The 12891-nt window shown below is 40.1% G+C and overlaps 1 protein-coding gene across 1 annotated transcript in view; it reads right to left on the bottom strand.

Annotated features, from left to right (window-relative positions):
• Positions 1-12891, bottom strand: part of LOC148561855 (uncharacterized) — a 33133-nt gene that overhangs the window by 6467 nt on the left and 13775 nt on the right. The window lies entirely within an intron of this gene.

Genomic DNA, 12891 nt, shown 5'->3' with positions numbered 1-12891 from the left:
AGTGATGGCGGCTTGTTCTTCCTCTTGAAGATCTTATGGAGTGTTTGAGCTTCTCAATGTCTCTTCCTTGCCTTTGTTGCTCCTCTCTCATGACTCTTTGGTCTTCTTTAATTTCATGGAGAAGGATAGAATGCTCTTGGTGCTCCACCATTAGTTGTCCCATATTGGAACTCAATTCTCCTAGGGAGGTGTTAATTTGCTCCCAATAATTTTGTGGAGGAAAATGCATCCCTTGAGGCATCTCAGGGATTTCATAATGAGGAATTTCCTTATGCTCTTGTCCATGAGTGGGATCTCGTTTTTGCTCCATCTTTTTCTTAGTGATGGGCTTGTCCTCATCAATGAGGATGTCTTCCTCTATGTTAATTCCAGCTGAATTGCAAAGGTGACAAATGAGATGAGGGAAGGCTAACCTTGACAAAGTAGAGGACTTGTCTGCCACCTTGTAGAGTTCTAGGGATATAACCTCAAGAACTTCTACTTCCTCTCCAATCATGATGCTATGGATCATGATAGCCCGGTCTATAGTAACTTCAGACCAGTTGCTAGTGGGAATGATTGAGCGTTGGATGAACTCCAACCATCCCCTAGCCACGGGCTTGAGGTCATGCCTTCTTAGTTGAACCGGCTTCCCTCTTGAATCTTTCTTCCATTGAGCGCCCTATTCACAAATGTCTATGAGGACTTGGTCCAACCTTTGATCAAAGTTGACCCTTCTAGTGTAGGAGCGTGCATCTCCTTACATCATAGGCAAGTTGAATGCCAACCTTACATTTTCCAGACTGAAATCTAAGTATTTCCCCCGAATCATTGTAAGCCAATTCTTTGGGTCCGGGTTCACACTTTGATCATGGTTCTTGGTGATCCATGCATTGGCATAGAACTCTTGAACCATTAAGATTCCGACTTGTTGAATGGGGTTGGTGAGGACTTCCCAACCTCTTCTTCGAATCTCATGTCAGATCTCTAGGTATTCACCCTTTTTGAGCTTGAAAGGGACCTCGGGGATCACCTTCTTCTTGGCCACAACTTCATAGAAGTAGTCTTGATGCACCCTTGAGATGAATCTCTCCATCTCTCATGACTCGGAGGTGGAAGCTTTTGCCTTCCCTTTCCTCTTTCTAGAGGTTTCTCTGGCCTTAGGTGCCATAAATGGTTATGGAAAAACAAAAAGCAACGCTTTTACCACACCAAACTTAGAAGGTTTTCTCGTCCTCGAGCAAAAGAAGAAGGAAGAGAGTAGAGGAAGAAGAAATAGAGGAGATGGAGGGGGGTTAGTGTTTCGGCCAAGGGGGAGAAGTAGTGTTTAAGATGTGTGAAAATGAAGGGGTGAATATGGGTTTATATAGGAGTAGGGAGAGGGTAAGGTTCAGCCATGTATGCGTGGGTTTGGGAGGAAAAGTGGTTTGAATTTGAATGGTGAGGTAGGTGGGGTTTATGATGGATGGATGTGGATTGGTGAAGGGTTTATGGAGAAGAGGGTAGGATTTGATAGGTAAGGGGTTTTGGGGAAGAGGTATTGAGGTGATTGGTGAAGGGTATTTGGGAAAGAGTATTATGAAAAAGTGTGAAGAAGAGAGAGAGTGAGTTGAGATTGGTGGGGATCCTGTGGGGTCCACAGATCCTGAGGTGTCAAGGATTTCTTATCCCTGCACTAATTAGGCTTGCAAAATGCCCTTTGCTACCAATCCTGGCGTTAAACGCTAGGGTGCTACCCATTTCTGGCATTTAACGCCAGCTTCTTGCCCTTTTCTGGCGTTAAACGCCAGTCTGGTGCCCATTTCTGGTGTTAAACGCCCAGAATGGTGCCAGACTGGGCGTTTAACGCCCATTCTGCTGCCCTTACTGGCGTTTAAACGCTAGTAGGCTTCTCCTCCAAGGTGTGCTATTTTTCATTCTGTTTTTCAGTTTGTTTTTGCTTTTTCAATTGTTTTTGTGACTTCACATGAACATCAACCTACAGAAAACATAAAATAACAATGGAAAATAGAAATTTAACATAGATAAGTAAAATTGGGTTGCCTCCCAACAAGCGCTTCTTTAATGTCAGTAGCTTGACAGTGGGCTCTCATGGAGCCTCACAGATACTCAGAGCATGATGATGGCCTCTTAACACCAAACTTAAAGTTTGGTTGTGGCCTCCCAACACCAAACTTAGAGTTTGAATGTGGGGGTTTTATTTGACTCTGTATTGAGAGAAGCTTTCCATGCTTCTTCTCCATGGTTACAGAGGGAGATCCTTGAGCTTTAAACACAAGGGAGTCCTCATTCACTTGAAGGACCAATTCTCCTCTGTTAACATCAATCACAGCTTTTGTTGTGGCTAGGAAGGGTCTGCCAAGGATGATGGATTCATCCATACACTTCCCAGTATCTGGGATTATGAAATCAGCAGGGATGTAGTGGTCGTCAACCTTTACCAAGACATCCTCTACAAGTCCATAAGCCTATTTTCTTGAATTGTCTGCCATCTCTAGTGAGATTCTTGCAGCTTGTACCTCAAGGATCCCTAGCTTCTTGATGCATGGAAACTTGTCTCTCAATAAAATTTCCCTTCGGCAAGTATACCGAATTGTCGTCAAATAATAACTCATAAAAGAGTGAGGTCGAATCCCACAGAGATTAACAGATTAAGCAATCAATAGTTGATTAATTATCCTAGTTAGATGAATCAGATTAGAGTGATAAGTAACAAGGAAATGTAAATGGCATAAAAGTAAAGAAAGCAATAAAGTGCAGAAAAGTAAAATGGCAAGAAAAGTAAATGTAAGAACTAAAAATAAAATGAACATTGGGATCAAGAGATATTGCAATCCTCCGGATCGAGTTCATTCTCATCTCTTCCTCAATCAATGCATTCATTGATCTCCTTGGCAATCTTAAGTGATTGGATCCCAATTCCTTGGCAATCCAATCTCTCTAAGCTTGAACAATTTTCCAATTCCTTGATTTAATTGCTCATGGGAAGAGATGAAGTTTGGTCACTGATTATACCACACACATTCATAGATCAAAGTATTGGTAGGATTAAATGTCACAATATCCATCCAACCCCCAACCTAATCCAATGTGAGAGAGCATTTCTAGCATGATTTCCTCATTCCTCTTCCAAGGTTCAGAGGAAATCCAAGTATGAGCAATTTCTCTTCCGAGACAATTACCCAATTGGATGAAGATCGAAAGCTCTCTAGTAAAATCAAGAGAAAAGAAAGAAGAAGAAGAATAAGAACTATAATTGATCCTTTGAATCACAATAGAGCTCTCTAACCCAATGAAAAGAGTTAGTTGATCATTGCTCTACCAAAATAGAAAAGAAAAAAAGTGCAGAAAAGTAAAGATGAAGGTTAAAACTGAAAATAAAACTTCAAAGTTCATAAATGAAAATTACAACTAAAATGAAACTACTCCTAAGGAAGAAAAGAAGAGAAAAGGAAGAAGAGTGGTTGAGGGGAGGGGTCCGAAGACCCACTCCCCTTGGAGTGTGCCAATTCACAGAATATCGAATCGGTCTTCACTCTCTCCCCCTTCCTTCAATTTCCCCGTTTTACCAATCAATTCAATATAGAAACTAAGGCCTTTTTATAGGCTCTCCTAAATTACAAAATGAAATAAAATTAAAAGTAAATTATAATGAAATGAAAATTAACTATTCTAGATGCTTTTTGTGGCCTTGATTGGTTGACAATTGTGGGCTTGCTTGCTTGAGTTTTGAAGTAAACTTGAGAGAGAAGTGAATAAAGTTGAGGTCAAGGTGGTAATCGTTAGTGTTACCGTAAGCCATACTAACGCTACAAGTGTGGCGTTAGTGCTGAAGTTATTGTGGCTAACGTTACACTTGCTATCCAGTTGGTGTTTTTGGGGCTTAAAAGATGCCTCTTGTTTGTACTCCAATTTCATGCTCACTATGGACTATTATATATCGTTGGAAAGCTCTAAATGTCAGCTTTCTAACGCAACTAGAATTACCTCAATTGGACCTCTGTAACTCATGTTATACTCTTTTAAAGAGGACAGGGTCGCTGGCATAATCGCTGGCGTTATTGGAAAAAGTGAGTGCCAATAACGTCTACGTTCAGGGGATTAATATTTCCAGGTTCTGGAGCTCAAACTTAATGTGCACTCCATACTATTATATATTATTGGAAAGCCCTGGATGTCTACTTTCCAACGTCTTTGGAAGCGCATCATTTGGAGCTCTACAGCTCGAGTTACACTTCTTGGAAGGTGAAGATGTCAGCTGGCCTTACTATAGGTTGATACCATGTTCATCTTTGCACTTTCGGGGCAGGTTTTCTCCCTCAAATTTAGTGTCCACCATATAGTGCCATATATTCTTGGAAATCTTTGGATTCCTACTTTCCAATGCCACTGAAATCACCTCATTTGGAGTTTGGTGGCTCAAGTTATTCTTGTTTGAAGAAGGCATGGTCAGGCTGCCGGGTGAGATTTTGCCCACGTTAGTGTCCACGTTAGTGGCACTAACGTAGGCCTTCTTTGCTTCGCAAACATTAGTGGCGTTCACTTTTTCCACTAACGTTCATAGCTGCCTCCTTTCTTCCACGTTAATTCCCACGTTAGTGTAACTAACGTGGCCATTAACGTGGGTCTTCCTTTGCTGCGCTAGTGTTATTGGCACTCACTTTTGCCAATAACGCTGCTCCTTCTTCAAAGTTAATGCCATTAATGTTCCCACTAACGTTCCAAACTTTCCTTCCTTCCACGTTAGTGCCCACGTTAGTAGCACTAACATAGCCACTAACGTGGCTCTTCTCTGCTTCTTTTGGCCTAAAATCAAACAAAGTGCATCAAGGTAACATACAAGATGATCTTTATATACTAAGTGTGCTAATAATACCCAAAATCCAAACTTCACTTAGTATGATCTATTTTATCATATTTATCCTGTATATTAACTAAAATTCACCTATGCTTGAGATTTTGTTTCATGAAGAGATTTTTCATGCTATTACTCATTTATTGGCAAAATTTGTATGAAAACTAACTAAAACCTACTGAAATAACTATAAAAAAAATAGGCAACGATGCACCCGCATCACTTCTCCATTACAGAGAAAGGCATGAGGTTTATGCTTGACCCTAGGTCACACAGAGCCTTCTCAAAGGTCATGGTGCCTATGGTACAAGGTAATGAGAACTTTCCAGGATCTTGTCTCTTCAGAGGTAATTTCTGCCTAGTCAAGTCATCCAGTTCTTTGGTGAGCAAGGGGAGTTCATCCTCCCAAGTCTCATTACCAAATAGCTTGGCATTTAGCTTCATGATTGCTCCAAGGTACTTAGCAACTTGTTCTTCAGTAACATCTTCATCCTCCTCAGAGGAAGAATACTCATCAGAGCTCATGAATGGCAAAAGTAAATTCAATGGAATCTCTATGGTCTCAGTGTGAGCCTCAGATTCCCATGGTTCCTCATTAGGGAACTCCTTGGAGGCTAGTGGACATCCATTGAGGTCTTCCTTAGTGGAGATCACTGCCTCTTTCTCCTCTCCAGGTTCGGCCGTGTGAGTTATGTTGATGGCCTTGCACTCTCCTTTTGGATTCTCTTCTGTATTGCTTGGAAGAGTACTAGGAGGGAGTTCAGTAACTTTCTTACTCAGCTGACCCACTTGTGCTTCCAAATTTCTAATGGAGGACCTTGTTTCAATCATGAAACTTTGAGTGGTTTTAATTAAATCAGAGACTACAGTTGCTAATTCAGAGTGGTTTTGTTTGGAATTCTCTGTTTGTTGCTGAGAAGATGATGGAAAAGGTTTGCCATTGCTAAACCTATTTCTTCCATCATTATTATTGTTGAAGCCTTGTTGAGGCCTCTGTTGATCCTTCCATGAGAGGTTTGGATGATTTCTCCATGAAGGATTATAGGTGTTTCCATAGGATTCTCCTATGTAATTCACCTCTTCCATTGCTGGGTTCTCAGGATTATAAGCTTCTTCTTCAGACGAAGCTTCTTTGGTACTGACTGTTGCTGCTTGCATTCCAAACAGACTCTGAGAGATCATATTGACTTGCTGAGTCAATATTTTGTTCTGAGCCAATATGGCATTCAGAGTATCAATCTTAAGAACTCCTTTCTTCTTACTTGTCCCATTATTCACAGGATTCCTTTCAGAGGTGTACATGAATTGGTTATTTGCAACTATTTCAATGAGTTCCTGAGCTTCTGCAGGTGTCTTCTTCAGATGAAGAGATCCTCCAGCAGAGCTGTCCAATGACATCTTGGACAGTTCAGACAGACCATCATAGAAGATACCTATGATGCTCCATTCTGAAAGCATGTCAGAAGGACACCTTCTGATCAATTGCTTGTATCTTTTCCAAGCTTCATAGAGGGATTCACCTTCCTTCTATCTGAAGGTTTGGACTTCCACTCTAAGCTTGCTCAATTTTTGAGGTGGAAAGAACTTTGCCAAGAAGGCATTGACTAGCTTTTCCCAAGAGTTCAGGCTTTCTTTAGGTTGTGAATCCAACTATGTTCTAGCTCTGTCTTTTACAGCAAAGGGAAAGAGAAAGCTTGTAGACCTCAGGATCACCCCCATTGGTCTTGACAGTGTCACAGATTTGCAAGAATTCAGCTAAGAACTGATGAGGATCTTCCAATGAAAGTCCATGAAACTTGCAATTCTGTTGCATCAGAGAAACTAATTGAGGCTTAAGCTCAAAGTTGTTTACTCCAATGGCAGGGACTGAGATGCTTCTCCCATAGAAGTCAGGAGTAGGTGCAGTAAAGTCACCAAGCACCTTCCTTGCATTGTTGGCATTGTTGTTGTTTTCGGCTGCCATGGCTTCTTCTTGTTTGAAAGTTCTTGTTAGGTCCTCTACAGAGAGTTGTACTTTAGCTTCTTTTAGCTTTCTCTTTAAGGTCCTTTCAGGTTCAGGATCAGCTTCAACAAGAATGCCCTTGTCCTTGCTCCTACTCATATGAAAAGAGAGGAGAAGAAAATATGGAATCCTCTATGTCACAGTATAGAGATTCCTTGAGGTGTCAGAGGAAAATAAAAATAGAAGGATGAGGTAGAGAAGAGAGAATTTGAACTTATCAAGAGGGACAGAGTTTGAATTGCTGATAATGGAGAAGTGTTACTCCTTTAAATAGAAGGATTTGAGAAGAGGGGAAGAATTTTCGAAATTAAAGAAAAAAAATTTTGAAATAATTAAAAGAAATTTCGAAAATTTGGTAAATGATTTTCGAAAACTAAGATTGGGAAAGAAATTAAGTGATTTTTGGAAAAGATTTTGAAATTAAAAATAAAAAAGATATGATTGAAAATTAATTTTGAAAAAGATGTGATTGAAAAGATATGATTGAGAAGATATGATTGAGAATTAAATTAAAAAGAGAAATTTTTAAAATTAAAGTTGATTACTTGACTAACAGGAAATTAAAAGATATGATTCTAGAATTAAATTTTGATCCTTTCTTAATAGGCAAGTAACAACTTGAAAATTTTGAATTAAATCATTAATTGTAGCAAGGATTTTCAAAAATAATAATAATTTAAAATGGAAAGAAATTGATTTTAAAAAGATATGATTGAAGAGATATGATTTAAAAAAGATTTGATTTTGAAAAATTATGAATATTTGAAAAAGATTTGAATTAAAAACCAAATCTTCCCTCTAGTGTCCTCCTGGCGTTAAACGCCCAGAATGGCATCCATTCTGGCGTCTAACTCCCAAAATGCTACCTTTTTGGGCATTTAATGCCCAGCCAGGTACCTTGACTGGCGTTTAAACGTGGTGCACGAAATTGTGATCTTAGGCAACGGCGACAGAAACTCTGTACGCATGTCTTAATAAATCGTTTTTCATTCACAACTTCGATACAACTAACCAGCAAGTGCACTGGGTCGTCCAAGTAATAAACCTTACGTGAGTAAGGGTCGATCCCACGGAGATTGTTGGTATAAAGCAAGCTATGGTCACCTTGTAAATCTCAGTCAGGCGGATATAAAATAGTTATGGAGTTTTCGAACATAAATAATAAATAGATAGAAAATAAGGATAGAAACACTTATGTATATCATTGGTGAGAATTTCAGAAAAGTGTATAGATATGCTTTCGTTCCTCTGAACCTCTGCTTTCCTGCTGTCTTCATCCAATCAATCTTATTCCTTTCCATGGCTGGCTTTATGTAAGGGCATCACCGTTGTCAATGGCTACATCCCATCCTCTTGTGAAAATGGTCCAAATGCTCTGTCACAGCACGGCTAATCATCTGAGGTTCTCGATCATGCTGGAATAGGATTCACCCTCCTTTTGCGTCTGTCATTACGCCCAGCAATCGCGAGTTTGAAGTTCGTCACAGTCATTCAATCCCAGAGTCCTACTCGGAATACCATAGACAAGGTTTGGACTTTCCGGACTCTCATGAATGCCGCCATCAATCTAGCTTATACCACGAAGATTCTGATTAAGAGATCCAAGAGATACTCATTCAATCTAAGGTAGAACGGAAGTGGTTGTCAGGCACGCGTTCATAGGGAATGATGATGATTGTCACGTTCATCACATTCAGGTTGAAGTGCGAACGAATATCTTAGAAGCGGAATAAGTTGAATTGAATAGAAAAACAGTAGTACTTTGCATTAATCTTTGAGGAACAGCAGAGCTCCACACCTTAATCTATGGAGTGCAGAAACTCTACCGTTTGAAAATACATAAGTGAAAGGTTCAGGCATGGCCGAATGGCCAGCCCCCATGATCTAAGAACTAGGCGTCCAAAGATGTCTAATACAATAGTAAAAAGTCCTATTTATACTAAACTAGTTACTAGGGTTTACAAAAGTAAGTAATTGATGCATAAATCCACTTCCGGGGCCCACTTGGTGTGTGCTTGGGCTGAGCTTGAATGTTACACGTGCAGAGGCTCTTTCTGGAGTTGAACGCCAGGTTGTAATGTATTTCTGGCGTTCAACTCTGGTTTGTGACATGTTTCTGGCGTTTAACTCCAGACAGCAGCGTAGAACTAGCGTTCAACGCCCTTTTACATCGTCTAAACTTGGCCAAAGTATGGACTATTATACATTTCTGGAAAGCCCTGGATGTCTACATTCCAACACAATTGGAAGCGCGCCATGTTGAGTTCTGTAGCTCCAGAAAATTCACTTTGAGTGCAGGGAGGTCAGAATCCAACAGCATCAGCAGTCCTTCTTCAACCTCTGAATCTGATTTTTGCTCAAGTCCCTCAATTTCAGCTAGAAAATACCAGAAATCACAGAAAAATACACAAACTCATAGTAAAGTCTAGAAATGTGAATTTAGCATAAAAACTAATGAAAACATCCCTAAAAGTAACCAGATTCTACTAAAAACACACTAAAAACAATGCCAAAAAGCGTATAAATTATCCGCTCATCACAACACCAAATTTAAATTGTTGCTTGTCCCCAAGCAACTGAAAATCAAATAGGATAAAAAGAAGAGAATATACTATAAATTCCAAACTATCAATGAAACATAGATCCAATCAGATGAGCGGGACTTGTAGCTTTTTGCCTCTTGAATAGTTTTGGCATCTCACTTTATCCATTGAGTTTCAGAATGATTGGCATCTATAGGAACTCAGAGTTCAGATAGTGTTATTGATTCTCCTAGTTCAGTATGATGATTCTTGAACACAGCTATTTTATGAGTCTTGGCCGTGGCCCTAAGCACTTTGTTTTCCAGTATTACCACCGGATACATAAATGCCACAGACACATAATTGGGTGAACCTTTTCAGATTGTGACTCAGCTTTGCTAAAGTCCCCAATTAGAGGTGTCCAGGGTTCTTAAGCACACTCTTCTTTTGTTTTGATCCTTGACTTTAACCGCTCAGTCTCAAGTTTTCACTTGACACCTTCACGCCACAAGCACATGGTTAGGGACAGCTTGGTTTAGCCGCTTAGGCCAGGATTTTATTCCTTTAGGCCCTCCTATCCACTGATGCTCAAAGTCTTGGGATCCTTTTTATTTACCCTTGCCTTTTGGTTTTAAGGGTTATTGGCTTTTTGCTCTTGCCTCTTGGTTTTAAGAGCTTTTGGCTTTTTCTACTTGCTTTTTCTTTTTTTTTATTTTTTTCGCCTATATATATTTTTTTTTTGCAAGCTTTGTTCTTTGCTGCTTTTTCTTACTTCAAGAGTCATTTTTATGATTTTTCAGATTATCGAATAACATGTCTCCTTATCATCATTCTTTCAAGAGCCAACATATTTAACATTCTTAAACAACAACTTCAAAAGACATATGCACTGTTCAAGCATTCATTCAGAAAACAAAAGTATTGTCACCACATCAATATAATCAAACTAAGTTCAAGGATAAATTCGAAACTCATGTACTTCTTGTTCTTTTGAATTAAAACAGTTTTCATTTAAGAGTGGTGATGGATTCATAGGACATTCATAACTTTAAGACAAAGTTACTAAATACTAATGATCATGTAATAAGACACAAACATGGATAAGCACTTAACATAAAGAAAACGAAAAACAGAGAATGGAAGAACAAGGAATGAGTCCACCTTAGTGATGGTGGCATTTCCTTCTAGAGGAACCAATGATGTCCTTGAGCTCTTCTATGTCTCTTCCTTGTCTTTGTTGCTCCTCCCTCATTGCTTTTTGATCTTCTCTAATTTTATGAAGGATGATGGAGTGCTCTTGATGTTCCACCCTTAATTGTCCCATGTTGGAACATAATTCTCCTAGGGAGGTGTTAATTTGCTCCCAACAATTCTGTGGAGGAAAGTGCATCCCTTGAGATATCTCAGGAGTTTCTTGATGATGAGCTTCTTCATGTGCCTGTTGAGATCCATGAAAGTGCTCTCTTGTTTGCTCCATCCTTTTCTTAGTGATGGGCTTGTGAGATGAATCTTTCCATCTCCCATGGCTCAGAGGTGGAAGCAATTGTCTTCTCTTTCCTCTTTCTTGAGGTTTCTCTGGCCTTAGGTGCCATTAATGGTAATGAAAAAACAAAAGGCTTATGCTTTTACCATACCAAACTTAGAATATTGCTCACCCTCGAGCAAGAGAAGAAAGAATAGATGAAGAAGAAGAAGATATAGAGGAGATGGAGGGATGTGTGTATGGATGTGAATGGTGAATGGGAAACAGAAGGGATGACCATGAATGGAGAGAGAGAGGGTGAGGTGGGTAGGGATCCTGTAAGATTCACAGATCCTGAGATGATCCTGTGGTGTCCACAGATCCTGAGGTGTCAAGGATTTACATCCCTGCACCCATTAGGCATGTAAAATTCCTTTGCACACAACTCTGGGTGTTCAGCGCCAGATTGGTGCTTGTTCTGGGCGTTCAGCGCCAGCTCTTCTCCAGGGTGCAATTCTGGCGTTCAAACGCCCAGATGTTGCCCATTTTGGGCGTTCAGCGCCAGCACCATGCTCTGTTCTGGCGTTGAACGCCAGCCAGATGCTTCTTACTGGCGTTTAAACACCAGTAAGGTCTTCCTCCAGGGTGTGATTTTTCTTCTGCTATTTTTGATTCCGTTTTCAATTTTTATATTTATTTTGTGACTCCACATGATCATGAACCTAATAAAACATGAAAGAACAAGAAAAATAAAATTAGATAAATAAAAATTGGGTTGCCTCCCAACAAGCGCTTCTTTAATGTCAATAGCTTGACAGTGGGCTGTCATGGAGCCTCACAGATGTTCAGAGCATTGTTGAGACTTCCCAACACCAAACTTAGAGTTTGGATATAGGAGTTCAACACCAAACTTAGAGTTTGGTTGTGGCCTCCCAACACCAAACTTAGAGTTTGACTGTGGGGGCTCTAGTTGACTCTGTTTTGAGAGAAGCTTTTTATGCTTCCTCTCCATGTTTACAGAGAGAGATCCTTGAGTTTTAAACACAGGGTTGTCCTCATTTAATTGAAGGATCAATTCTCCTCTGTCCACATCAATCACAGCTCTTGCTGTGGCTAGGAAGGGTCTTCCAAGGATGATGAATTCATCCTCATCCTTCCCAGTGTCTAGGATTATGAAATCAGCAGGGATGTAAAGGCCTTCAACCTTTACTAAAACGTCCTCTAATTGTCCATAAGCCTGTTTTCTTAAATTGTCTGCCATCTCTAATGAGATTTTAGTGGCTTGCACCCCATAGATTCCCAGTTTCTCTATTACAGAGAGGGGCATGAGGTTTATCCCTGAACCAAGGTCACACAGAGCCTTTTCAAAGATCATGTTGCCTAGGGTACAAGGTATTACGAACTTTCCAGGATCCTGTTTCTTCTGAGGCAATGTCAGTTAATCCAGATCACTTAGTTCATTGGTGAACAAGGGAGGTTCATCTGCCCAAGTCTCAATACCAAATAATTTGGCATTCAGCTTCATGATTGCACCAAGAAACATGGCAGCTTGCTCTTCAGTAACATCCTCATTCTCTTCAGAAGAGGAATACTTATCAGAGCTCATGAATGGCATAAGGAGGTTCAATGGAATCTCTATGGTCTTTAGATGAGTCTCAGATCCCTTTGGTTCCTCAAAGGGAAGCTCCTTATTGATCGCTGGACATCCCAGGAGGTCTTCCTCCTTGGGATTCACGTCCTCTCCTTCCTTCACAGGTTCGGCCATGGTGATTAATTCAATGGCCTTGCACTCTCCTTTTGGATTTTCTTCTGTATTGCTTGGGAGAGTACTAGGAGGGATTTCAGTGACTCTTTTACTCAGCTGGCCCACTTGTGCCTCCAAATTTCTAATGGAGGATCTTGTTTCATTCATGAAACTCACAGTGGCCTTAGATAGATCAGAGACTACGTTTGCTAAATTAGAGGTATTTTGTTCAGAGTTCTCTGTCTGTTGCTGAGTGGATGATGGAAAAGGTTTACTATTGTTAAACCTATTTCTTCCACCATTATTAAAGCCTTGTTGAGGCTTCTG

This window comes from Arachis ipaensis, chromosome B6, assembly GCF_059453495.1.
Source record: "Arachis ipaensis isolate K30076 ecotype BB chromosome B6, ASM5945349v1, whole genome shotgun sequence".
Lineage (NCBI taxonomy): Eukaryota > Viridiplantae > Streptophyta > Magnoliopsida > Fabales > Fabaceae > Arachis > Arachis ipaensis.
Note: the sequence above shows the minus strand (reverse complement) of the source record. Positions and strands in the feature narration are given on the sequence as shown.